Source organism: Lutra lutra, chromosome 11 (genome assembly GCF_902655055.1).
Source record: "Lutra lutra chromosome 11, mLutLut1.2, whole genome shotgun sequence".
Classification (NCBI taxonomy): Eukaryota; Metazoa; Chordata; class Mammalia; order Carnivora; family Mustelidae; genus Lutra; species Lutra lutra.
This window is the reverse complement of record NC_062288.1, coordinates 61483425-61510618: the sequence shown is the minus strand read 5'-3', so window position 1 is coordinate 61510618 and position 27194 is coordinate 61483425. Positions and strand designations below refer to the sequence as shown.

At 41.3% G+C, this 27194-nt stretch overlaps 1 long non-coding RNA gene across 2 annotated transcripts in view; it reads left to right on the top strand.

The window, feature by feature from the left end:
• LOC125080744 (uncharacterized) overlaps window positions 1-27194 on the top strand; it is a 35880-nt gene that overhangs the window by 4013 nt on the left and 4673 nt on the right. For both annotated transcript variants that reach the window (XR_007121462.1, XR_007121461.1), the window contains exon 2: window positions 2177-2256. This is a non-coding gene — a long non-coding RNA (uncharacterized LOC125080744). The remainder of the gene's footprint in view (window positions 1-2176; window positions 2257-27194) is intronic.

Here is a 27194-nt window from a genome sequence, read left to right as displayed (position 1 = left end):
TTATAGGGGAGGGAGGGAAAACTGAATGGGAAGAAATCAGAGAGGGAGACAAACCTTGAGAGACTATAGGAAACAAGTTGAGGGTTGCTGGAGGGGAGGTGGGTAGGGGGATGGGGTAATTGGTGATGGGCATTAAGGAGGGCACATGATGTGATGAGCACTGGGTGTTATATGCAACTGATAAATTATTGAACACTACACCTGAAACTAATGATGTACTATACGTTGGCTAATTGAATTTAAGTGAAAAAAATAAAGTCTTCTGAGTATCTAAAAAATTTTTTTAGAAAAGAAAATTAGATGCTCATCTCCCATGGCCTGTTCCTTTCTAGTTACCAATGTCCTGGTAGTTTGATATTCCCTTTCTGTGTTTTCACATCGGCGTTTGTGGATTTAGTTTATAAACTTCAGAGAGTGGGCATTACATCTGCCTGAAGCTGGGATCCACTTGTTAAAGCCTTCCTTCCTGTACCCTGTCAGGTTAACATGAAGGCTTATATAGAAGAACACAGATTGTGAGTCAAAATCACTTTGGTTTTATACTTGACCCAAGCAAGGCTAATTGGTACGTGGCCCCTCTCTGAAATTCAAGCAACCACCAGCTGACTCTTCCTAACTTCCCATTCTTCCTCCTACTTCACAATCTTGTTTCTCTGTACTCTTGGATATTATTGTACGCTCCTCATTTTCCTTAAAAAACTATTTTTTTAAAGATTTTATTTATTTATTTGACAGAGAGAAATCACAAGTAAGCAGAGAGGCAGGCAGAGAGAGAGGAGGAAGCAGGCTCCCCGCTGAGCAGAAAGCCCGATGTGGGGCTTGAACCCAGGACCTGGGATCATGACCTGAGCCGAAGGCAGCGGCTTAACCCACTGAGCCACCCAGGCGCCCCTTAAAAAACTATTTATATGGAGAGTGAAGGCCTAAAGCAAACAAAACTTACTCTAGAAAGGATTTTCCAGATTTTAGGGGCACTAGTGGACAGGACCATTTTACACTAAGTTCATGGTTTGAGGAGTTTGGGGCAACGAAAGCAAGAGATCTATGTATGCACTTACCCTTGGTCACACCCTCTGGGGACAAATCCACCCATTATTCCCCAACTCTAACAGATCTTTTCTGTTCTAAAGCAACTTAATTATCCATGCAGACCTGTGGAGGATAGGAAACGTGGGTACAGCTTACTTCTAAGTTGTTTAAACGCTGAGGTTGTGGCCCTTCAGGTAAAAAACAGGAGGATCGCTCTTCTTTGGGTGAGCCCTAGGCTTCTGATTCCGTCCCTCTTTTTCCATGAGGCTATCAAAATCTGAAGCTGATTTGGTGCCCAATTGTTTTCAGCAGGGGAGTGCATCCAAATAACAGCCTGCCACTGACAGGAATGGATGTGTTCGAAATATATTGTAAATTGTTTGCTTGGGGTTTGTCCCCCACGATTAGATACAATTTTCTTATTTATTTATTGTCTGACTCCCTCACTAGAGAATGAATTCCGTTTTATTTAATGACCATTTATATAATGATCAGAGCACTTCCTGTGTATGAGGTATAGTTCTGTTTTATAAATATTAACTCATTTAATCCTAAAAGCTCATGTGAAATAGGCACCGTTATTATTCGTTATTATTCTAGAAAAGGTAACTGAGACACTAAGAACTTCCGTTACTTGCTCGGGGTCACCGGCTGGTAAGTATCAGAGCCAGCATTTGACCTTGGAGAAACTGGCTTGAGAGTCTAGGGACCTCACTAATCCCTGGGCTGTGTGTTTCTCCTTGAACGCTAAGACATGTCATTAATCAGTCTTCAGGATGTGACATGCTGCCGCGCCATAACCGTTCTTAGTAGTGTTGAATGAGTGACCATCAAATGCATTAATATAAATGCTTCATAGGTTATGCTATGACTGACTTATAAAAATAAATGTTATGACAATGGCAATGTAATAAAATTTCAGTCTGTTATTGCATACCATTATAGCCTGATTTTAATTCTGAGATGTGAGTAGTGTAAGTGGACCAAATTATCTGATAGATTTTTGCTGTTCTGGTTACAAAATTGGAAAAATACTATCACGTTGCAGTGCTTTGAAGGAGATGCGTGAGGTGGTGGGACAGGGATGGGGCAGGATAATGTATTATCAGAGGATGGCTACTGAGATTTTATTAAATCTTGTATTTAGGGAAGAAATGAATGATCTGGAGGACATGACATCGTAACACAAGCAAGACTCCCCAGCACATCCTGATTCAGGAAGCGAAGGTAATTCAACTTTATTGTTTGTTAGAAAATCATCAGTGTAAATAGAAATCATGTGTTACCATCCAAGGTAATGTTCTCCCGCTAGTCACCTGGTTCCAGGTCATGGCTGGGGTAAACTGCTATCGGCTGTTGTTAATTTCTCTTTTCAAGGGATTGATTGGGTTATGCTCCATTTGCCAGGTTACATTTTTTCTTTTGTGGCCTGTGTGTCAGCTCAGTGCGTCACATGCCTACCGGTAGAAGGTGGGTATCTGATGGAAGGGTAACATGAGGCAGGAAGGGAATCTTTTGGCTTCTCCATCTGCATTGAGGCCAGTGTCAAACTTACACTGTTAGAAATCTGTAAGAAATGCCTACTTTTATCAGTGTCAGGTTGTCAGGGGAGGTCACCAAAGTTTTGGGACTCGACTCTGCTCAATGCTAACACAGGTAAATCTCACACTCTACGTTCATAGTGAATGTTTAGATTTACCCATTTGATGTAATTTCGTTTACGTGGTGGGGGGGGAGAAATTGCTTGAACTGCAGCCCTGAACCTTTTATAACAATGGTAAGTTTAAAATTCTGATGGTGGACTTTTCACTTTACTGTGCGTTTATTCAAAAATGCATAGTATTCTTTTCGCTTTTTTTTAATGGCAGAAGAACCCTGAGAGATAGCTACTCTAAGCCCAACAGTTTATTGTAGAAAGCTGAAGCAATTTGCTCAAGGTCATGAGACTTTAAGGGGGGCATTATTTTGATCTGGTTTTAGTTACTCTTCCCCTAATACAGCTTTCTGCTCATATGGCTGTTTGAATCTCATATTGCCTTTTAATTAATCATTAGATCAGTAAACATTTGTTGGTTTCAGACTATTACATCAAAAGAGATCGTCATACTTTAAAAAATTCTGATGAGGTCCGTGTTTTCTGTTTCCCACTTGGAACAATACTAAATCATATGTGGCTGTTTAAATATTAAAGCCCTATGGAATCAGAGCACTCAAAGCTCAAATTAACGTTGGGAATTGTAATTACATACATTTCTTGTGAAAAGACTTGATGGTCGGTTTGAGTTACTAGCTGTGTGGCTTTGGGAAAATTACTTAATATCTTTAGGCTCTGGTTTCTTTAAATGTAAAGTGGGGATAATACTATCTACTTCTCTGGGTAGTTGCCAAGATTAAAGTAGACAATACATTTATTAAAGTTCCTAGCACAGTGCCTAACACATAATAGGCACTTAGCGAATGTTAGTTTCTCCTTGACTAGTTTCTTTCATTGGCTATGTGGGAAAATTATGTGAACAAACTGTATAAATCAGTCACTTCCAAGGGCTTTTTGAAAATAATGAGAGTCTTAAGAGAGCACTGTCGTCGTTGTTGGTTGGGGTCAAATTCCCCCCCCACCCAAGAATATGATGTTAAAATTTACTGGAGAGTATTTAATATACAACTATTTGCAATGAATCTAACTTTTTTCAGGAACACACTTAATGATGAAATCAAATCAGGCAGAAGTTTTCTGCATGTGTTTCAAGAATGCTCTTTATCCTGTCTGTACTGAAATTGCATTATCTGCAGTTAAAGGAGGAAGTGTGCTCAGTTAAGCTTGGAAGCAGTGTTACCAGAAAAGGATTAACAAATCATAAGACAAAATCCTTAGAAGGAAGGTCACTAGCAGACTGTGGCTAGGGCACAAGCCAAGGAATAAGTTTCACATGTGCTGCTCCATTAGTTCCTGGAATCTCAATGTACAACCTGCATCAGTGAATCATGCCCGGAGGAGGGAAAGAATGAGAGCATCGTGTTCTCTGCTGTGTTAGACAACATGGCACTACTTCTCGTTTTCAAAAATTAGCTTTTATTTTATTTTATTTATTTTAAAGATTTCATTTATTTGACAGAGAGATAGTGAGAGAGAGGGAGCCCGATAGCAAGAGAGAGAGCCCACAAGCAGGGGGAGTGTCAGGTAGAGGGAGAAGCAGGCTCCCTGCTGAGCGGGGAGCCAGACTCCAGCCTCAATCCCAGGACCCTGGGATCCTGACCTGAGCTGAAGGCTGTTACTTAACCGACTGAGCCACCCAGGGACCCCTAGCTTTTGTGTTATTAAAGTAATATATGCACAGGTAGGTTAAAAGCCCAATGTTATTGAAGGCTTATAGCCAATTACTAGAGCTTCTTATCTCGTTCCTTCCTGTGGTCCCTTCTGCAACCACTTTCAACAACTTTGGCTTTTCATTCCTGGCATTAACATATCTCTGCATTTCTTTTTTTTTTTTTTTTTTTATTTTATTTATTTTTTATTTTTTTTAATTTTTTTTATTTTTTTAAGCATAACAGTATTCATTATTTTTGCACCACACCCAGTGCTCCATGCAATCCGTGCCCTCTACAATACCCACCACCTGGTGCCCCCAACCTCCCACCCCCCACCCCTTCAAAATTCTCAGATCGTTTTTCAGAGTCCATAGTCTCTCATGGTTCACCTCCCCTTCCAATTTCCCTCAACTCCCTTCTCCTCTCCAACTCCCCTTGTCCTCCATGCTATTTGTTATGCTCCACAAATAAGTGAAACCATATGATAATTGACTCTCTCTGCTTGACTTATTTCACTCAGCATAATCTCTTCCAGTCCCGTCCATGTTGCTACAAAACTTGGGGATTCATCCTTTCTTTCTTTTTTTTTTTTTTTTTTTTTTTACAGCTTTATAAACATATATTTTTATCCCCAGGGGTACAGGTCTGCGAATCGCCAGGTTTACACACTTCACAACACTCACCATAGCATATACCCTCCCCGATATCCATAACCCCACCCCCTCTCCCAACACCCTCCCCCCATCAACCCTCAGTTTGTTTTGTGAGATTAAGAGTCACTTATGGTTTGTCTCCCTCCCAATCCCATCTTGTTTCATTTACTCTTCTCCTACCCCCTCGACCCCCCATGTTGCATCTCCTCTCCCTCATATCAAGGAGATCATATGATAGTTGTCTTTCTCCGATTGACTTATTTCGCTAAGCATGATACCCTCTAGTTCCATCCACGTCGTCGCAAATGGCAAGATTTCATTTCTTTTGATGGCTGCATAGTATTCCATTGTGTATATATACCACATCTTCTTTATCCATTCGTCTGTTGATGGACATCTAGGTTCTTTCCATAGTTTGGCTATTGTAGACATTGCTGCTATAAACATTCGGGTGCATGTGCCCCTTCGGATCACTATGTTTGTATCTTTAGGGTAAATACCCAGCAGTGCAATTGCAGGGTCATAGGGTAGTTCTATTTTCAACATTTTGAGGAACCTCCATGCTGTTTTCCAGAGTGGTTGCACCAGCTTGCATTCCCACCAACAGTGTAGGAGGGTTCCCCTTTCTCCGCATCCTCGCCAGCATCTGTCATTTCCTGACTTGTTAATTTTAGCCATTCTGACTGGTGTGAGGTGATATCTCATGGTGGTTTTGATTTGTATTTCCCTGATGCCGAGTGATATGGAGCACTTTTTCATGTGTCTGTTGGCCATCTGGATGTCTTCTTTGCAGAAATGTCTGTTCATGTCCTCTGCCCATTTCTTGATTGGATTATTTGTTCTTTGGGTGTTGAGTTTGCTAAGTTCTTTATAGATTTTGGACACTAGCCCTTTATCTGATATGTCGTTTGCAAATATCTTCTCCCATTCTGTCAGTTGTCTTTTGGTTTTGTTCACTGTTTCCTTTGCTGTGCAAAAGCTTTTGATCTTGATAAAATCCCAAAAGTTCATTTTTGCCCTTGCTTCCCTTGCCTTTGGTGATTTTCCTAGGAAGATGTTGCTGCGGCTGACGTCGAAGAGGTTGCTGCCTGTGTTTTCCTCGAGGATTTTGATGGATTCCTTTCTCACATTGAGATCCTTTATCCATTTTGAGTCTATTTTCGTGTGTGGTGTAAGGAAATGATCCAATTTCATTTTTCTGCATGTGGCTGTCCAATTTTCCCAACACCATTTATTGAAGAGGCTGTCTTTGTTCCATTGGACATTCTTTCCTGCTTTGTCGAAGATGAGTTGACCATAGAGTTGAGGGTCCATTTCTGGGCTCTCTATTCTGTTCCATTGATCTATGTGTCTGTTTTTGTGTCAGTACCATGCTGTCTTGATGATGACAGCTTTGTAATAGAGCTTGAAGTCCGGAATTGTGATGCCACCAACTTTGGCTTTCTTTTTCAATATTCCTTTGGCTATTCGAGGTCTTTTCTGGTTCCATATAAATTTTAGGATTATTTGTTCCATTTCTTTGAAAAAAATGGATGGTACTTTGATAGGAATTGCATTAAATGTGTAGATTGCTTTAGGTAGCATAGACATTTTCACAATATTTATTCTTCCAATCCAGGAGCATGGAACATTTTTCCATTTCTTTGTGTCTTCCTCAATGTCTTTCATGAGTACTTTATAGTTTTCTGAGTATAGATTCTTAGTCTCTTTGGTTAGGTTTATTCCTAGGTATCTTATAGTTTTGGGTGCAATTGTAATATCTCTGCATTTCTAAGTAATATGCGTATTGTGCTCTCTTTAGACTTAGCAATATTAGACGTTCTCTATTAATTGCCTATGATGGTATTTGAGGACTTGGTTCTCTTATACTGTGCCTTCTGCTTCCCTCTCCCATTTTCCCACCAGAGTCATTTTACAGCCTTTGTTCAGCTGACCATTCCATGTTTATACTATTGTGCCTGTATAAATATTGTTCAGACTAAGCATTATAGGGTGCAGATCACTGTATCTGCTTTCTTTTGTCTTTCCCTGAAGCTAATAAGGGCCCTCTTCCCCCCTTTCATTTGGTCCTCTTTCTAGTTCTTTCTTACACCTTCCAATGGCTTCTTGGTACGCTTTTCTACAAGTCCAATCAAATCAGTATATATTTGTTCCCTTTTGGTTTTCTCCCAAATATGGCTCCTGGACACCTCCTTCTCCTTCCAGATGGACTGATCTCTTTCTCTCTCTCTGGCCTGCTGCACAGCCTTCTCCTAGGAATGTCTTGAATTGGATTTCCCATTTCCTGGATTTTGAGTCCCTTTCTTTCTTGCTGGACTCCCTGGTTTTGGTGACGGTCAGCTGGTGCTGCAGCAGGAGGCATGGTGGTGGCAGTGCTCAGTATGGCTAGCTCTTCTGTCACGTGGTTCCAGTCTGGCCTCTTCGTCCTCTCTGCCTTGCACACAGCTATTCTCCTGGGACCTCCTTTTACCCTTATTCTAGAGAGTTCCTTTGTGCAAAGACACAGAGTGAAACTTGCCTTACCCACTGTGCTATAATTAATTCAAAATGGATCATGGATTTTTAAAAAAAGATTTTATTTATTCAACAGAGAGAGAGAGAACAAGTAGGCAGAGTCGCAGGCAGAGGGAGAGGGAGAAGCAGGGTCTCTGCTGAGCAGGGATCCCAACATGGGACTCGATCCCAGGATCCTGGAATCATGACCCGAGCAGAAGGCAGCCGCCAAACTAACTGAGCCACTCTGGCATCCCTGGATCATGGATTTTAAATGTAAATGTAAATGTAAATGTAAAGCTATACAACTTTTAGAATAAAACATCGAACCTCTTTGCAGCATAGGACAAGGTGAAGGATTCTTAGACACAGACACAGCTAATGTACGATCCATAAAATAAAAAAATCACTAAATTGGATTTCAAAACTAAAAAAAAAAAACCTTTTGTTCTGAAAAGCCTCTGTTAAGATGAACCAAAGACAAACTATAGATGGGGAGAAAATATTTGCAAACCACATATCTGACAAAGGCATTACACTCACAATATATAAAGGGCTCTCGAAATTCAATAGTAAAAAATCAATTACAAAATGGGCAACGGGGTGTCTGGGTGCTCAGCTGGTTTAGCATCTGACTCTTCATTTTGGCTCAGGTTATGATCTCAGAGTTGTGAGACTGAGCCCATGTTGGGCTCTGTGCTAGGCGTGGAGTCTGCATAAGAGTCTCTCTCTCCCTCTCCTGCTCCCCAACCCCACATGCACTCTATCTCTAACATAAATAAAATGGGCAAGGGACATGAATGGATGTTTCACTAAACTGGAGATACAGGTGACAGATGAGCACTTGAAAAGATGCACAGTGTCACTAACCATTAGTGAAATGCAAATTAGAACCACAGTGAGATATTAATAGGCACTTAATCAGAATGGCTAAAATAGAAAATTTTGGCAGCACCAAATGCTGTTGAGAATGTAGAGAAATGGAATCACTTTTTTTTTTTTTGCATGTTTATAGCAGCTTTATGGGGAATAGCCAAAAAACTGGAAACAAAGCAAATGTCCATCAATTGGGAAATGTGTAAACAACCTGTATTCTCTCCAACTACAGACTACTGCTTAACAAGAGAAGGAAGTGAACTCTTATTTAAAAAAAAAAAAAAGATTTTATTTATTTATTTTTCAGAAAGAGACAGAACAAGCAGGGGGAGGAGCAGGCAGGGGAAGAAGCAGGCTCCCTGCTCACCAGGGAGCCCGATGTGGGACTCGATCCCAGGACCCTGAGCAGATGCTTAACTGATTGAGCCACCCAGGTGCCCTGAAATGAGCTCTCTTGGTACATGCTACAACTTGGATAAATCTCAGAGTAATGATGCTGAGTAAAAGAAGCCAGACCAAAAAAGTATACATATGTATGATTTCGTTTATATAAAACTCTAGGAAATGCAACTTAATATATGGGACAGAGTGGGAGGTGGACAGGGAGGAAGATGAGAGAGAGATTGAAAAAGGCCACAAGAAAATTTTTGAAGGTGATTGAATGTAAAATGGTGCAGCTGCTCTGGAAAAGTTTGGTGGTTCCTTAAAAAACTCAACATGGGAACATAAGCCAGCAGTGGCTCTCCTGGGCATTTGTCTTAGAGAAGTGAAGACATGCATTCACACACACACACCTGTAAGTGAATGTGGATACAGCTTCATTCATGGTAGTCCCAAACTGGAAACAATCCAGATGCCCTTCATTTGGGTGAGTGATAAAACTGTGGGGACCACCCCCACACACAAAGGCTGTGGGAACTCCATCCCACAGAGTACGTCTCAGCAATAAAAATGGGACAAGCTCTAGGGGCGCCTGGGTGGCTCAGTTATTGGGCGTCTGCCTTCGACTCAGATCATAATCCCAGGGGCCTGGGATCCAGCCCCACATCGGGCTCCCTGCTCGGCAGGAAGCCTGCTTCTTCCTCTCCCACTGCCTCTGCTTGTGTTCCCTCTCTTGCTGTTTCTCTTTCTGTCAAATAAATAAAATCTTTAAAAAAAATTGGACAAACTCTAGTTTTACACAACCATTTTGATGAATCTCCAGGAAATGATGCAGAGTGAAGAGAGCCAATGCCAAAATGTTACATACTGTTTGATTCCCTTTATATAACGTTCTCAGAATGACAACATTATGTATCTGGAGAACAGTTATTTGTAGGGGACAGGGATGGGGAATGGGCTGGGGTGGGCATGGGTACCAAGAGACAGCAGGAAGAAGTTAGATTGTGTCTTGATTTTGGTGGTTGTTACACAAATCTGTATACACATGGGATAAAACAGCACCCAGCTATACTCACACACATAGATATGTGAATGTGGACTTAGACACTTGTGGGAACTGAGTAGGGTCTGTAGTCTTGTCAACTGGTCATTTTCCTGGTTTTGGTGATGTACTACAGTTATATAAGATGTCACCGCCGGGGAAGCAGAATGGATGGTACTTCTGACTCTTTACCTGCTTCTTAACTTTTAATTATTTCAAAATAAAAAGTTTAAAACACTCATCTAGTGGAGTAAAAGGCAGCACTGTCTGGTGATGCCCCAGGGTTCCTTCTCTCTTGCATCCTGTGCCAGGACCCAACTTCTCATGGGACCAGGATCCTCCAGGAGGTCCAAGTGCTGGGCAAGCTGGAACCTAAATCTAACATTTTCATTCCTCTCATACAAGGCCATTCTCACCTTTTCCCTATAAAAATGTGTCCAGTAGCCCAATCCCAGTGGTGTGTTCTTCTAGGCCTCTACTCAACATGCCTCTCGACTGGGTACTCGGAGAAGGGAACTCTGTTCCTGCTGATCCTTCACAGCCCGAGTTCCAGACTGGTCCAGGGATGCATGTTGGTGTGTGCCCTTGCCCTTTGATCCACAGACCTGAAGGTGGAAAGGGAGGGAGCCAGGTGGATGAATAGGGTAGAAGGAAGAGCCACTGCCAAGACTCTCCAAGGCAGGAGTGTGCCTAGCATGTCTGAGTCTGAAATTCAGTGAATATAGGCATTAATAGCAGGAGAGGTGATCAGAGCCCTGAGAGGAAGCCAGAAAATTCATGTCTATAAGCCTCATGTACCACTGTGAAGACTGGCTTTTATTATGAATGATGTGGCAAACCATTGGAGGATTCTAGGCAATGTGGGGGCCAGATCTCACCTATATATTTTCACAGGATCCCTCTGCTTGCTGTGTTGGGATAGACTCCTGGGAGCTAGGGGCAGGCAAGTATAGAAAAAGCTGAGTTAGGAGGTGGGTTTGGTCATGTAAAGCCAATAATCTTCACCAAATTTCTGTTGGTGGTGGGTAAGGAAAATGGAGTCAAGGTTGACAGTGTCAGCTTACTTCTTCACATTGCATGAGCTAGGAGAGTTTTTAAAAACAATTATGGGGTCATCTTCTATATTTTCTTTTATTTTATTAACATATAATGTATTATTTGCTTCAGGGTACAGGTCTGTGAATCATCAGTCTTACACAATTCACAGCACTCACCATAGCACATATCCTCCCCAGTGTCTATAACCAGGCCATCCTATCCCTACTCTCAACCCCCACAGCAAACCTCAGTTTGTTTCCTGAGATTGAGTCTCTTATGGTTTGTTTTCCTCCCGGGTCCCATCTTATTTCATTTTTTCCCTCCCTCTCCCCCATGACCGCCCCCCCGCCCTGCCTCTCAAATTCCTCATATCAGAGAGATCATATGATAATTGTTTTTCTCTGATTGAATTATTTCACTTAACATAATACCCTCTAGTTCCATCCACATTGTTGTAAATGGCAAGATTCCCATTGTATATATATACCACTTCTTCTTTATCCATTCATCTGTTGATGGACATCTAAGTTCTTTCCATAGTTTGGCTATTGTGGACATTGCTGCTATAAACATTTGGGTGCACATGCCCTTTTGGATCACTACATCTGTATCTTTAGGGTAAATACCCAGTAGTGCGATTCCTGGGCTGTAGGGTAGCTCTATTTTCAACTTTTTGAGGAACCTCCATGCTGTTTTCCAGAGTGGCTTCACCAGCTTTCATTCCCACCAACAGTGTGGGAGGGTAGGAGGGTTCCCCTTTCTCCACACCCTTGCCAACATCTGCTGTTTCCTGACTGATTAATTTTAGCCATTCTGATTTGTGCGAGGTGGTATCTCACTGTGGTTTCAATTTGTATTTCCCTGATGCCAAGTGATGTTGAACACTTTTTCATGTGTCTATTGGCCATCTGGATGTCTTCTTTGCAGAAATGTCTGTTCATGTCTTCTGTCCATTTCTTGATTGGATTATTTGTTCTTAGGGTGTTGAGTTTGATAAGTTCTTTATAGATTTTGGATACTAGCCATTTATCTGATATGTCATTTGCAAATATCTTCTCCCATTCTGTTGGTTGTCTTTGGTTTTGTTCAGTGTTTCCTTTGCTGTGCAAAAGCTTTTGATCTTGATGAAGTCCCAATAGTTCATTTTTGCCCTCACTTCCCTTGCCTTTGGCGATGTTTCTAGGAAGAAGTTGCTGTGGCTGAGGTTGAAGAAGTTGCTGCCTGTGTTCTTCTCCAGGATTTTGATGGATTCATGTCTCACACTGAGGTCTTTCATCCACGTAGAGTCTATTTTTGTGTGTGGTGTAAGGAAATGGTCCAGTTTCATTCTTCTGCATGTGACTGTCCAATTTTCCCAACACCATTTGTTGAATAGACTGTCTTTTTTCCACTGAATATTCTTTTCTGCTTTGTCGAAGATTAGTTGATCATAGAGTTGAGCGTCCATTTCTGGGTTTTCTGTTGTGTTCCATTGATCTCTGTGCCTGTTTTTGTGCCAGTACCATACTGTCTAGATAATTACAGCTTTGTAGTAGAGCTTGAAGTCTGGAATTGTGATGTCACCAGCTTTGGTTTTCTTTTTCAACACTCCTCTGGCTATTCGGTGTCTTTTCTTATTCCATATAAATTTTAGGATTATTTGTTCCATTTCTTTGAAAAAAGCTGATGGTATTTTGATAGGGATTGCATTAAATGTCTAGATTGGTCTAGGTAGCATAGACATTTTCACAATATTTATTCTTCCAATCCATGAGCATGGAACACTTTTCCATTTCTTTGTGTCTTTCTCAATTTCTTTCATGAGTACTCTGTAGTTTTCTGAGTACAGATTCTTTGCCTCTTTGGTTAGATTTATTCCTAGGTATCTTATGGTTTTGGATACAATTGTAAATGGGATCGACTCCTTCATTTCTCTTTCCTCGGCTTTGTAGTTGGTATATAGAATTGCAACTGATTTCTGTCCATTGATTTTCTATCCTGATATTTTACTGAATTCCTGTATGAGTTCTAGCAGTTTTGGAGTGGAGTCTTTTAGGTTTTCCACATAAAGTATCATATCATCTGCAAAGAGTGAGAGTTTGACTTCTTTGCCAATTCGTATGCCTTTTATTTCTTTTTGTTGTCTGATTGCTGAGGCTAGGACTTCTAGTACTATGTTGAATAGCGGTGGTGATAGTGGACAGCCCTGCCATGTTCCTGACCTTAGGGGAAAAGCTCTCAGTTTTTCCCCATTGAGAATGATATTCACTATGGGTTTTCATAGATGACTTTCATGACATGTATCCTCTATGCATACACTGTGAAGAGTTTTGATAAAGAAAGGATGTTGTACTTTGTCAAATGCTTTTTCACCATCTATTGAGAGTATCATATGGTTGTTGTTCTTTCTTTTATTAATGTATTGTATCCCATTGATTGATTTGCAGATGTTGAACCAACCGTGCAGCCCAGGAATAAATCCCACTTGGTCGTAGTGAATAATTCTTTTAATGTACTGTTGGATCCTCTTGGCTTGTATTTTGGTGAGAATTTTTGCATCCATGTCCATCAAAGATACTGGTCTGTAATTCTCCCTTTTGATAGGGTTTTTGTCTGGTTTTGGGATCAAGGTAATGCTGGCCTCATAAAATGCATTTGGAAGTTTTCCTTCCATTTCTCTTTTTTGTAACAGGTTCTGGAGAATAGGTATTAATTCTTCTTTAAATGTTTGATAGAACTTGCCTGGGGAGCCATCTGGCCCTGGGCTCTTGTTTGTTGGGAGATTTTTTGGAGACTACTTCAATCTCCTTACTGGTTATGGGTCTGTTCAGGTTTTCTATTTATTCCTGTTTCAGTTTTGGTAGTTTATATGTCTCTAGGAATGCATCCATTTCTGCCAGATTGTCAAATGTGCTGGTGTATAGTTGCTCATAATATGTTCTTATAATTGTTTGTATTTCTTTGGTGTTGGTTGTGATCTCTCCTCTTTCATTCATGATTTTATTAATTTGGGTCATTTCTTTTTTCTTTTTGGTAAGTCTGGCCAGGGGTTTATCAGTCTTATTAATTCTTTCAAAGAACCAGCTCCAAGTTTTTTTTATTTGTTCTACTGTTCTTTTGGTTTCTATTTCGATTTCTGCTCTGATCTTTATGGTTTCTCCTGCTGGGTTTAGGCTTTCTTTGCTGTTCTTTCTCTAACTCCTTTAGGTGTGTAGGACTTGAGTCCTTTCTTGTTTCTTGAGAAAGGACTGTATTGCTATAAACTTTCCTCTCAGGACTGCCTTTGCTGTGTCCCAAAGATTTTCAACAGTTGTGTTTTCATTTTTGTTTCCATGAATTAAAAAAAAAAATTCTTCTTTAATTTCCTGGTTGACCCATTCATTCTTTAGTAGGATGCTCTTTAGCTTCCATGTATTTGAGTCCTTTCCAATGTTTTCAAATGCTTTCAAAGCATTATGGTCTAAAAATGTGTGGGGAATGATCCCAGTCTTTTGGTACCAGCTGAGACCTGATTTGTGACCCAGGATGTGATCTATTCTGGAGAATGTTGTATGTGTAGTAGGGAAGAATGTGTATTCTGTTGCTTTGGGATGGAATGTTCTGAATATATCTGTGATGTCCATCTGGTCCAGTGTCATTTAAAGCCTTTATTTCCTTGTTGATCTTTTGCTTAGATGATCTGTTAATTTCAGTGAGGGGGCTGTTGAAGTCCCCACTATTATTGTATTATTATCAATGTGTTTCTTTGATTTTGTTATTAATTGGTTTATATAGTTGTGTGCTCCCATGTTAGGGGCATAGATACTTAAAATCGTTAGATTTTCTTGTTAGACCCTTTAAGTATGATATAGTATCCTTCCTCATCTCTTATTATAGTCTTTGGCTTAAAATCTAATTTATCTGATATAAGGATTGCCACCCCAGTTTTCTTTGGATTCCCATTAGCATGATAAATTGTTTTCCACCCCCTCACTTTAAATCTGGAGGTGTCTTTGGGTCTAAAATGAGTTTCTTGCAGACAACAAGATTTTGTTTGTTTGTTTTGTTTTTTTAATCCACTCTGATACCCTGTGTCATAAGTGAGGCATTTAGCCCATTTCATTAAGGGTAGTTATTGAAAGATATGAATTTAATGCCATTGTGTTGCCTGTGACATGACTGTTACTGTATATTTTCTCTTTTCCTTTCTGGTCTGTGTTACTCTTAGTCTCTCTCTTTGCTTAGAGAACCACTTTCAATATTTCTTGTAGGGCTGGTTTGGTGTTTGTAAGTTCTTTTAGTTTTTGTTTGTCCTGGAAGCTTTTTCTCTCTTCTTCTATTTTCAATGACAGCGTAACTGGATATAGTATTCTTGGCTGCATGTTTTTCTCATTTCATGCTCTGAATATATCATCCCAGTCCTTTCTGGTCTTCCAGGTTTCTGTGGTTAGGTCTGTTGCCAATCTAATATTTCTACCATTGTAGGTTACAGACCTCTTGTCCTGAGCCGCTTTCAGGATTTTCTCTTTGTCTCTAGACTCGTAAGTTTTACTATTAGATGGCAGGGTATTGACCCATTTTTATTGATTTTGAAGGAGGCTCTCTGTGCCTCATGGATTTTTATGCTTGTTCCCTTCCCCAGATTAGCGAAATTCTCTGCTATAATTTATTCCAATATACCTTCTGTGCCCCCCCTTTTTTTCTTCTCCTAGGATCCCAGTTATTCTATTATTGTTTCATCTTATCATATCACTTATCCCTTTAATTCTCCCCTCATAGTCCAGTAGTTGTTTATCTCTCTTTTTCTCAGCTTCGTTATTCTCCATTATTTTGTCTTCTATATCACTAATTCTGTCTTCTGTCTCATTTATCCTAGCAGTATGAACCTCCATTTTTTATTGGACCTCATTAATAGCTTTTTTGATTTCAACTTGGTTAGATTTTCATTCTTTTATTTCTCCACAAAGGGATTTTATTTCTCCACAAAGGGATTCTCTATATCTTCTATGCTTTTTTCAAGTCCAGCTATCATCTTTATAATTGTCATTCTGAACTCTAGTTCTGACATCTTACTAATGTTTGTAATGATTAGGTCCCCAGCAGTCGGTACTGCCTCTGGTTCTTTTTTTTTGAGGTGAGTTTTTCTGTCTCGTCGTCTTGTCCAGAGAGAATAGATGAATGAGAGAACAAAATGCTAAAAGGATAACAACAACCCCAGAAAAATATACACTAACCAAATCAGAAGAGACCCAAAACCGAGGGGAAAAGAAAGGAGAAAAGAAATATGATTAGGCTAGTGAATAGAAGAGAGCCACACACTTGATTTTGGGTGTATTTTGGTCTGTTAGAAAAATCTGCATCCCAAAATTTAAAAAAAAAAAATCTATCTATCTATGGGTAAGCACAATAAAGGGATCAAATATAACTATAAAGATGAAAATTTAAAAAGATTTTTCATAAGGTATTGACAAGATAAGCAGTTGATTGAAAAAAGAAAAAAAAAAAGGAGAGAATGTGATCAGGGTGGAGACTAGAAGAAAGCCATATGCTAGATTTAGGGTATATTTTGGTCTGTTAGAAGAAACTATATCCCAAAATTTTAAAGAAAGAAAAACTTATATGTATACAAATAATAAGGTTAAATAAAATGAAGGGATAGAATATGACTATAAAAATGAAAACTAAATATTTTTAAAAAAGTATTGGTACGATAAAATAGTTAAAATAGGTTAAAATAGGAAAGAGGAAACATACAAAAAATAGGGAAAAATATGAAAACTTAAAAAATTTAACTTTGAAAGACTAAGGAATCACAGGAAAAAAGCCATGCATTCTATGTGCTGTGTTCCCCTAGCACAGGTGTTTTGCAGTTCTCATTCATTAGTGAACTTGGTCTTGGCTGGATGTTCTTGCTGATCTTCTGGGGGAGGGGCCTGTTGCAGTGATTCTCAAGTGTCTTTGCCCAAGGGCAAATGTCTTTGCACCGCCCTTACCAGGGGCCAGGCTAAGTAATCTGCTAGGTTCCCTCTTGGGAGCTTTTGTTCCCTGAACGCTTTCCATACAGCTTTGGAGGACGGGAATGAAAATGGTGGCCTCCCAATCTCCAATCCCAGAGGAGCTGAGAGCCCAGGGTCCTACTCCTCAGTGCGCCCTCAGAGAAAAGCAGTCAGTCCTCCTATCTCTCTAGTCTCTGGCCATGCTCCTTGCAGTTGACTGAGCATTTCTATCTTTGGCACGGGAGGAGAAAGGAGGGGTCTCTCAGGATCTGCTACTTATGGGGTCCTTCCTTGAAGAGCAGTGGCCTGACTCTGCCTCAGATCACAGTTTAATTGTAATCTTGAGCTGAGGACCCCCACCTTGGCCCCATCTCTGCAGCAGCTTACCTGCTCTGATACCTGGGGGCTCTGCCACATGTAGGCACCCCTGGTCTTTTTGTGACCCCAAGGGACCTGAGACCACACTGTCCCATTGGGTTCTCCCTCCACCCCCCCTCACCGCTTAGCCTTGGAGCGACATCCCTCATTGGAGCAGACTTCTAAAAGTTCTGATTTTGTGCTCTGCTGCTCTACCACTTGCTGGCAGCGGGCTCCTTCCCCCCATCTATCTTCCTGTAGATCACCTCAGATTCACTTCTCTGCATGTCCTGCCTTCCAGAAAGTGGTCGCTTTTCCGTTCCTAGAATTGCTGCTCTGCTTCTGTTTGATCTCCTGTTGCGTTTGTAGGTATTCAGAATTTTTTGATAACTATCTACCTGAACTCTTGGGACCCAATGATCTTTAGGTCTCCTACTCCTCTGTCATATACTACTCTCCTCCTCCCCTATATTTTCTTTCATTACTCAATATTGAGAACTTTTCCATGTCAGCATACTGGGAGCCGTTTCCAAGTTAATAACTTTAGAAACCTATTCTTTCTTGTTGTTGTTTTTTAAGATTTTATTTATTTGAGAGGGTGAGAGAGAGCATAAGAGGGGAGAAGGTCAGAGGAAGAAGCAGACTCCCCATGGAGCTGGGAGCCTGATGCAGGACTCGATCTGGGGACTCTGGGATCATGACCTGAGCCGAAGGCAGTTGCTTAACCAACTGAGCCACCCAGGCACTCAGAAACATATTCTTCTTAATCATTGAGCAGTATCCATTAGGTAGCCATCCCATGAGTGATTTAACAAATCCACTATTGATAGGCATTATATTATTTTTCAGTTTTTTTCTGAAATGGTGAATTCTGGTAAAAATTGAGTGATCTGATGACCTTTGGTGGTAGATAATAATCTATAAGGTGAATCTGCACTTCTTTTTTTACAGCTAGATAGTCTATTTTAAACTGCCTAAATATTTATTTTCAAAATCTACTTTTCCTGATCATCAGAGTAATATGTCTTTATTTAAAAAGATATATGTTACAGGATTTTGAATGAGACTTTTCTTTTTGTTACCAAGTTTCAACCAAGGCCCCTAAGACTGAGAATAATAGATGATAGCCCAAAGGTTCAGAGAATGCTAAGAGTAAGAAAATTTTTTGTGACCCTTAGTTTAGCACCCACCTTGCAAGGGTGATATCTAAGGGGATATAGTAGAGTGAGCAAGAAGGTTTTTAAAACTGAAATTCAATTATTTAACTTATAGTGTATTATAGTGTTTCAGAGGTAAAGGTCAGTGATTCATCAGTCTTGTATAATACCCAGTGTTCATTATATCATGTGCCCTCCTTAATGTCTATCACCCAGTTACCCCATCCCCCACCCTCTCTGCTCCAGCAACTCTCAGTTTGTTGCCTATGATTAAAAGTCCATTGTGGTTTGTCTGCCTCTCTGATTCTGTCTTGTTTTATTTTTCCCTCCCTTCCCCTATGCTCCTCTGTTTTGTCTCTTAAATTCCACGTATGAGCAAAATCATATGGTAATTGTCTTTACCTGATTGACTTATTTCACTTAGCATATAACCCTCTAGTTCCATCCACATCATTGCAAATGGCAGGATTTCTTTCTTTCTTTTTTTTTTTTTTTTTGGTGGCTGAGTAAAATTCAGATTTTATATATATATATATATATATATATATATATATACACATACATACATACATACATATACATATCACTTCTTTATTCATCTGTTGATGGACATCTGGGCTCTTTCTATAGTTTGGCTATGGTGGACATTGCTGCTATAAACATTCTAGTGCACATGTCCCTTTGGATCACTACATTTGTGTCTTTGGGGTAAATACCCCATAGTGCAATTGCTGGGTCATAGGGTAGCTCTACTTTCCACTTTTTGAGGAACCTCCATACTGTTTTCCAGAGTGGCTACGCCAGCTTGCATTCCCACCTGCAGTGTAAGAGGGTTCCCCTTTCTCCACATCCTCGCCAACATTTGTCATTTTCTGACTTGTTAATTTTGCCATTCTGACTGGTGTGCAGTGGTATCTCATTGGGGTTTTTATTTGTATTTCCCCGAGAAGCAAGAAGCTTAATAGGATTTCTTTTTAGAAGAGAATTTTTGATTACTATGGGACTGTTCTTTGATGAAGGAAAGCTTAAGCTTGGGGGAGTTTCACAGAATCCCTCTGACAGCTTAATGTATGTCTCCTAGAGTTTGGGGACTTCAAATGACCTGATTGATGCTATAGGTAAAAGGAGAGTACTATGGTGAGGGGAATGATTTGCTTTCTATCAAATGATGTGGAAGAGGTACATTCATTACTATGGGCCAAGTGGGACCCCAGGAAGGCTTAGACATACAAGGGACCTGATCCAGGCTCAGTGAGCCAAGCAGAGACAGATGTTGGGAGGTCAAGAGGTCCTTTGGAAGCCAGTGCTGTGCAGAGAGTTCAATGAATCCTGTAGGAGGAAGCAGTACTATGTGAGGGAACCACTAGGAGATTTCCACCGGAACAGCCAGATAGGAGGAACTTGGGACCCCAGTGAGTATGGAGCTACCTTATTAGCCCTATAGCTTCCACCTGGAATTTTAAATGGCAGAGAAATAAACTACTGTCTTGTTTAATCCATTGTAATTTGGGTTCTCTGCTACTTGCAGCTGAAACTAAAACTACCTACCTTACCAATCCTATTCAGATGCTTTCAGAGAAAAAGAGAAGAATGCTATGTCACTTTCTTTATGAGACAAAGAATTGAATAAAGACTGTTCAAGCAAAGACAATTATAGACTAATTTCAATTTTACATGTAAACTTGATGTAAAATTCTGAAAGATAAAAGTGAGCTAATGCACAGTTCTTTAAAGCACCATATTAAATGTATATGATTATATAAAATTTTCCTATAATTATGTAGGTAACTTCTGTGCAAGACAGTATGGAGGACCCTTGATAAGTTAAAAATATAAAGTATCATGTCATCTGTGAAGAGAGAGTTTGGCTTCTTCATTGCCAATTTGAATATCTTTTGTTTCTCTTTGTTGTCTGATTACTGTTGCTAGGACTTCTAATACTATGTTGAACAAGAGTGGTGAGAGTGGGCATCCTTGTCGTGTTCCTGATCTCAAAGGGAAGGCTATCAGCTTTTTTTTCATAGATTTTATTAAGTTGAGGAATGTTCCCTTTATCCCCATACTTTGAAGCATTTATCAGGAAAAATTGCTGTATCTTGTCAAATGCTTTTTCTGCATCAGTTGAGAGGACCATGTGGTTCTACTCTCTTCTTTTAATGATTTGTTCTATCACATTGACTGATTTGCAAATGTTGAACCACCCTTGCATCCCGGGGATAAATCCCACCTGGTCATGGTGGATAATCTTTTAAATGTAATTTTGGATCCTATTAGCTAGGATCTTGTTGAGAATCTTGGCATCCATCTTTATCAGAGATATTGGTCTGAAATTCTCCTTTTTGGTGGGGTCTTTGCTTGGTTTGGGAATCAGGGTAATTCTGGCTTCATAAAAAGAGTCTGGAAGTTTTCCTTCTGCTTCAATTTTTTGAAACAGCTTCAGGATAATAGGTGTTATTTCTTCTTTGAAAATTTTGGTAGAATTCCCCAGGGAATCCATCAGGTCCTGAGCTCTTGTTTTTTTTTTTTTTTTTTTTTTTTTTTTTTTGACAGAGAGATCACAAGCAGGCAGAGAGAGAGGAGGAAGCAGGCTCCCCGAGAGAGCAGAGAGCCCGATGCGGGGCTCGATCCCAGGACTCCGAGATCATGACCTGAGCCGAAGGCAGCGGCTCAACCCACTGAGCCACCCAGGCGCCCCTGAGCTCTTGTTTTTTTGGGAGGTTTTTGATCACTGCTTCAATATCAATACTAGATATTGGTCTTTTCAGGTTGTCAATTTCTTCCTGGTTCAGTTTTGGAAGTTTATAGTTTTCCAGAAATGCATCCATTTCATCTAGGTTGCTTAACTTATTGGCATATAACTGTTGATAATTTCTGACGTTTGTTTCTATTTCCTTGGTGTTAGTTGTGATCTCTCCCTTTTCATTCATAATTTTATTAATTTGGGTCTTCTCTCTCTACTTTTGGATTAGTTTGGCCACTGGTTTATGGATTTTATTGATTCTTTCAAAAAGCCAGCTTCTAATTTCATTGATGTGTTCTACTGTATCTCTAATTTCTATCTCATTGATCTCTGCTCTAATCTTGATTATTTCCCTTCTTGTGTGTGGAGGTGGCTTAATTTGTTGTTGATTCTCCAGTTCTTTAAGGTGTAAAGACAGCTGGTGTGTTCTGGATTTTTCAGTTTTTTTGAGGGAGGCTTGGATGGCTATGTATTTCCCCTTTAGGACCACCTTTGCTATATCCCATAGTTTTTGGAACAAAGTATCTTCATTCTCATTGGTTTCCATGAATTGTTTGAGTTCTTCTTTGATTTCCTGGTTGATCCAAGCATTCTTTTTTTTTTTTAGGTGTTTGTATACATTATTTTTTTCATTAATTTTTAAATTTTTTTATAAACATATAATGTATTTTTATCCCCAGGGGCACAGGTCTATGAATCACCAGGTTTACACGTTTCACAGTACTCATCATAGCACATACCCTCCCCAATGTCCATAACCCCACCACCCTCTCCCGACCCCCCTCGCTCCAGCAACCCTCAGCCTGTTTTGTGAAATTGAGTCTTTTACAGTTTGTCTCCCTCCCAATCCCATCTTCTTTCCTTTTTTCTTTTCCTACCCTCAAACCCCCATGTTACATCTCCACTTCTTCATATCAGGGAAATAATATGATAGTTGTCTTTCTCTGATTGACTTATTTCACTAAGCATAATACCCTCTAGTTCTATCCATGTGGTCACAAATGGCAAGATTTCATTTCTTTTGATGGCTGCGTGGTATTCCATTGTATATATATACCACCTCTTCTTTATCCATTCATCTGTTGGTGGACATCTAGGTTCTTTCCACCGTTTGGCTATTGTGGACATTGCTGCTATAAACATTCAGGGACACGTGCCCCTTTGGATCACTACATTTGTATTTTTAGGGTCAAAACCCACCAGTGCAATTGCTGGGTCGTAGGGTAGCTCTATTTATTTGTCAGAGAGAGAGAGAGAACACACAAGCAGGCTGAGTGGCAGGCAGAGGCAGAGAGAGAAGCAGGCTCCTCACTGAGCAAGGAGCCCGATGTGGGATTTGATCCCAGGACCCTGGGATTACGACCTGAGCTGAAGGCAGAGCCACCCAGGTGTCCCTGATCCAAGCATTCTTAAGCAGGGTGGTCTTTAGCTTCCAGGTGTTTGAATTCCTTCCGAACTTTTTCTCGTGGTTGAGTTCCAGTTTAGAATTACCATATGATCCAGTGATTCCATTACTATTTACCTAAAGAATACAAAAACACTAATTCAAAAAGACACATGCACCCCTATGTTTATTGCAGCATTGTTTACAATAGCCAAATTATGGAAGCAGCCCAAGTGTCCCTTGATAAATGAATGGATGAAGAAAATGTGAGATATACACACAATGGAACATTACTCAGCCATAAAAAGGAATAAAATCTTGCCATTTGCAACATGGGTGGGCTTGGAGCATGTAATTTAAGTGAAATAAGTCCGTCAGAGAAAGACAAATACCATATGATTTCATACGTGGAATTTAAGAAACAAAACAAGCCAAGAAAGAAGGGAAAAACAAAAAAACAGACTCAAATATAGAGAACAAACTATTACCAGAGGGGAGGGGAGTGGGTGCAATGGGTGTGAAATAGGGGAAGGGGTTAAAGAGGACTGAGTCATGTAGAGAATTGTTGAATCACTATGTTGTACTGATTTTTTATTCTGAATTTTAAAATTCTTCTGATGCAGTGCCAATGTGGTCGATGTGAAGATTTTAGAGAGCTGAGTGATGGAGTCCTGGAAGTGTTCTTCAGGGACGTTGGCTGTGGGCAGTAGATCATATGCTGGCCAGTTTTAGCAGAAGCGATCAGTTACAGGGCACTGGGTAGCTTATTGAATCTTAGGGATTATTTTATTTGTTGACAGATAGCATTCAGGGCCAGAGTGTTGGTGATGGTCTGTGGCTAAAGTAGGGCAAGAAGCAGTGTTGGCCGGCATACCAAGGGATTTGGATGGTTACAGAGGGAGAATGGGCAGAGGAGCTGAGCAAAGGATGGGGGTGAGGGGGGGAACCCAGCAGCCGAGAGAGGGGGGTTTGAGATGAAGGGAGTGGTCCATTGTGCCAGCAACTGAGAAGCCTAGTACGTGGAAACCCGAAGCTGCAGGGTGGTGGGTGGGGCTCCAGGGAGAGCTCCCCAAGGGTCCGGGGAGGGAGTGGCACTAGCAGCAGAGCCAGACCTACTGGTGTGAAGGTGTGTGAGGGCACCTGCACACCTGCTCCCATGCCATCTGGCCCCAGCAAAAGCCCTGTGAGGTTGGTGGGGCAGGTATTAGTTTTCATGTTTCAAAGGGAAGAAACCTGAGGCTCAGAAATGTTAAAAGCCTTGATCTGTGACCAAGCCAGGCCTTGTGGCTCTAAATCCAGTGCTCTCACAGGGTGACCACTGCATCCCACCACGGGCCAGGTGTGGCCCGGCTTTAAAAACTCATCAGGCCGTGATTGGTTAAATTCCTTAACTCTAATTTGCTAGGCAGCAATAAGTGATGGCACCTGAGAGCATGAAGAACGAAGAGCATTCTCATGAGTTTCCCGAAGCTGTTGAGTTTTTAGACAATCATTTGTTTGCTTACTCCATGCCCTAGATACTCTAGGGAGTGCTGTATGGAGATTATCTGAAGCTCACCAGCTTCATGGAATAGGGCCGATAGTAGTGCATTATGGGGACAAAGAAACAGGCTCAAGAAGTAAAATAACTTGCCCTAAGTTACACTATGGGAAGTGGTAGAGCTTGGATGTAACACCTGGGTCAGGGACCCAGCCCCTGACCTCCTCTAGTCCATCTTGCTCTGGATCCTAGCCAAAGAGAGCCAACTCTTGCTGTATAACCCACAATTAAATACTTGGTTTTCCAACTCTCCAAACTCCAAATTGACGATCATTCCCACTGGATAGAAGAAAGGATATGGTAAAGATGAGGTGAGCTAAGGATAACAAATTCCAGGTAAGCTTCAATAATGGGAAGTTTCCCATATTGGTCAGAGCTCCAAATGGTGGACAAGAGTCAATCAAAAATGCATTTTCAGATTCTCCTGCTTCTAGAATCATCCCCTCCCTCCTTTGCACCAAAATATTACAGGACATTTGAGTATTTGTAGAAGGATTCTGCCATTAATTTTGAAAAGATTTGAGCATCTACTGTATGCTAGGCCCAGTGCCAGTTAGGGGCTGGGATGGAGTGGTGAGCAGAGTGGACCAGATTCCTGTCCTCAGGAAGCTTCTAGCTGAGACGGTATTTTATTAGAGTCGGTTCTATGGTTACGGGGGTGAGGCCCAGGGGACATTGGTCTGTGGGGGTGTGGAAGGTCCTCTGGAGCTTATGAGAGTTCAGACAACGTCCCCAATGCTGCAAAACTGTTGCCCCCTTTTTGTTAACAAACCATGATTTGCTTCATGCATCCAAACCTTGGAGAGGGTGGGTCCCCAGTTCAGGTGAAACCACGGTTGTTTTAAACCTGGCCTTCTCCAGTTTATCCTCCATGGTATCACCTGGGGGACCTGTTAAAAACAGACTGTCAGGGGGCGCCTGGGTGGCTCAGTGGGTTAAAGCCTCTGCCTTCGGCTCAGGTCATGATCCCAGAGTCCTGGGATCGAGCCCCGCAAGGGGCTCTCTGCTCAGCAGGGAGCCTGCTTCCTACTCTCTCTCTCTGCCTGCCTCGCTGCCTACTTGTGGTCTCTGTCAAATAAATAAATAAAATCTTAAAAAAAAAAAAAAACAGACTGTCAGACCCTAGCCCCAGATTCAACGAGTCAGGCCTGGGAAGTGGTATTTTTAACAAGTCCCGGGTCCTGGTGCTGCTGGCCAGGGGATTCCACCTTGCAAAACATGGATCTACACTAATCAGGGTGATCTCTTCTTCCTTCCTAGTTCCTGGCTTCATCACGAGCATGGGATGCACTTCTGGCCAATGAGTTGTAAAGGGATGTTTGTTGGGGGAAAGGTTTTCTGGCTGTTGAATGGGACACCTAGGACCCACAGTTAGAGAAAGACCTGGTGCTGCTTGTCCTTGTGTCTGCCTGCTGGTAGGCATGTCTACCAGAGCTCGAGGGTTGAAATGCCACTAAGCCGAGCACGGTGCAGTAGAGGGCAGACAGCACCAGCCTTGAAGATGCCTTACATTCAGGTGCTTGTTGAGACCATTACTGTCCATACTGTTCAACCCCTGTGCCTCCGAGTTTTAGGTTATGTGTGGCAGACACTTTACTGACTGATGAACTGAGTACTTCTTATGGGTTAGTGATGTTCTCCTTATTATCAGAAGGAAGCCATCCATGCCCAAGAAGCGGTCCCTACGCACTATTGGTAGTAGGTTGATCTTGCCACGACTGTTCCTGAGGTGAGGCAAGGAGGGCAGTCAGTTTGACCGATCCCACGGTCACGAACTCATTGGCCCATAAAGACCTCATGGGTTTTAACAGTGACCCCTCAGAAAGTAACCCCCGCCCCCGTTTTCTCCCAAACATGTATACACACACACACAGGCATGCGTACACCTGCTTTTTTTCTGATTTGGTCTCTGGCCCCGAATTCTTGACGTGATGAGGTCTGTTTTCATCTCGCCACAGATCTTCTGTGCATGGACTTTGGGGTCTTAATGTCTTTCCTTGATGGGCTCTTTGGCCTACACCTCTGATTCTTATAGCCCCCTGTCACCCCTGACAGGGATGTCCGGCTCCATCCCATGCCTCGTATCCTCCAACACTGCCAATTAATGGACCGATGTGGGCTTGCCTCACCTGACAAGGGATTGGTTTTGGAAGGGTGGTCCTGTGTATGTAGGACAATTAACAATTTGTACATTGCTGTACAGCTTATACTGAGGCTTCCGTTTTCACATTTGAGATCTTGATGAATCTTTAGAAGCACTCTGATAGGGAGGGGAGAGCAGATATTCTAATGCTCATTTTCAGGTTGGGGAACTAGAACAAAACCAGGAGTATACCCATTTTACAGATTAGGACATAGAAAAAAGATATTATGTTTGATTAACTGGAGTGACCAAAAATCTGTTCCAGTCATACTCCGTTCTCTTTATGAAGATTTTAAAGTGTACAGTTTTTTGGGAAAGTATGTCAAGGTAGTAATTTTTTGGCAGCAATGAAAAATGTGCTCCTGTAGATGATTTACCATAGATATGAGGTGCGCAAGCCTATAGAAAGACAGCGTCATTGCTTTTTCTGATGACAGGTTTTATCTTCATTCTTCACCCCCATTCACTCTTCAAGGCTCAGCAAGCTGCCTTTCACCGTATCATCCCATTGAAAAGTTCCTGTTAAGTTATGGGGGACTCCTTAGTTGCCATATCCAAAAGGGACTCATCACCTCTCACCTTGCAACAGCATATGACCCGGCGTCCCCTCCATCCCTGAAGTTCTGTCTTCGCTGTGTTCATCTTACACTCCCCACTTTCTCCCTCTTCCTCTGACCTTTCCTGACCTTCCTTGCAATGCTAACTTTGCCTGTTTCCCAGACTTTGTTCTTACCCAGGGACCTACTATTTGTCCTTTCTACTTCACCTGTCCATATAGTCTGACCACGTCATACCTACCAGCATATCTCCCTTTCTTGAGCTCCAAAACCACATGTCCATCGCTTCTCGGCCTTTTGGCCAAGATCAAGTGCAAAACCACCTGTCCAACCGCCTACTAGACATTTCCATGTGGGTGAACCATTAGCACCATAATGCTTCCTGCAAACCGCACCCATGATTTTCCCCTGCTGAACCTACTCCCCTCCCCATATTCTCTTATCTTCCTAAATATTCGTTTAGTTGCAAGAAACAGACAGTGAGGCATCATTTGTGTCTCTACTTCCTTTCAATTCTGGCATCAAATCAGTAAGTCCTAACAAC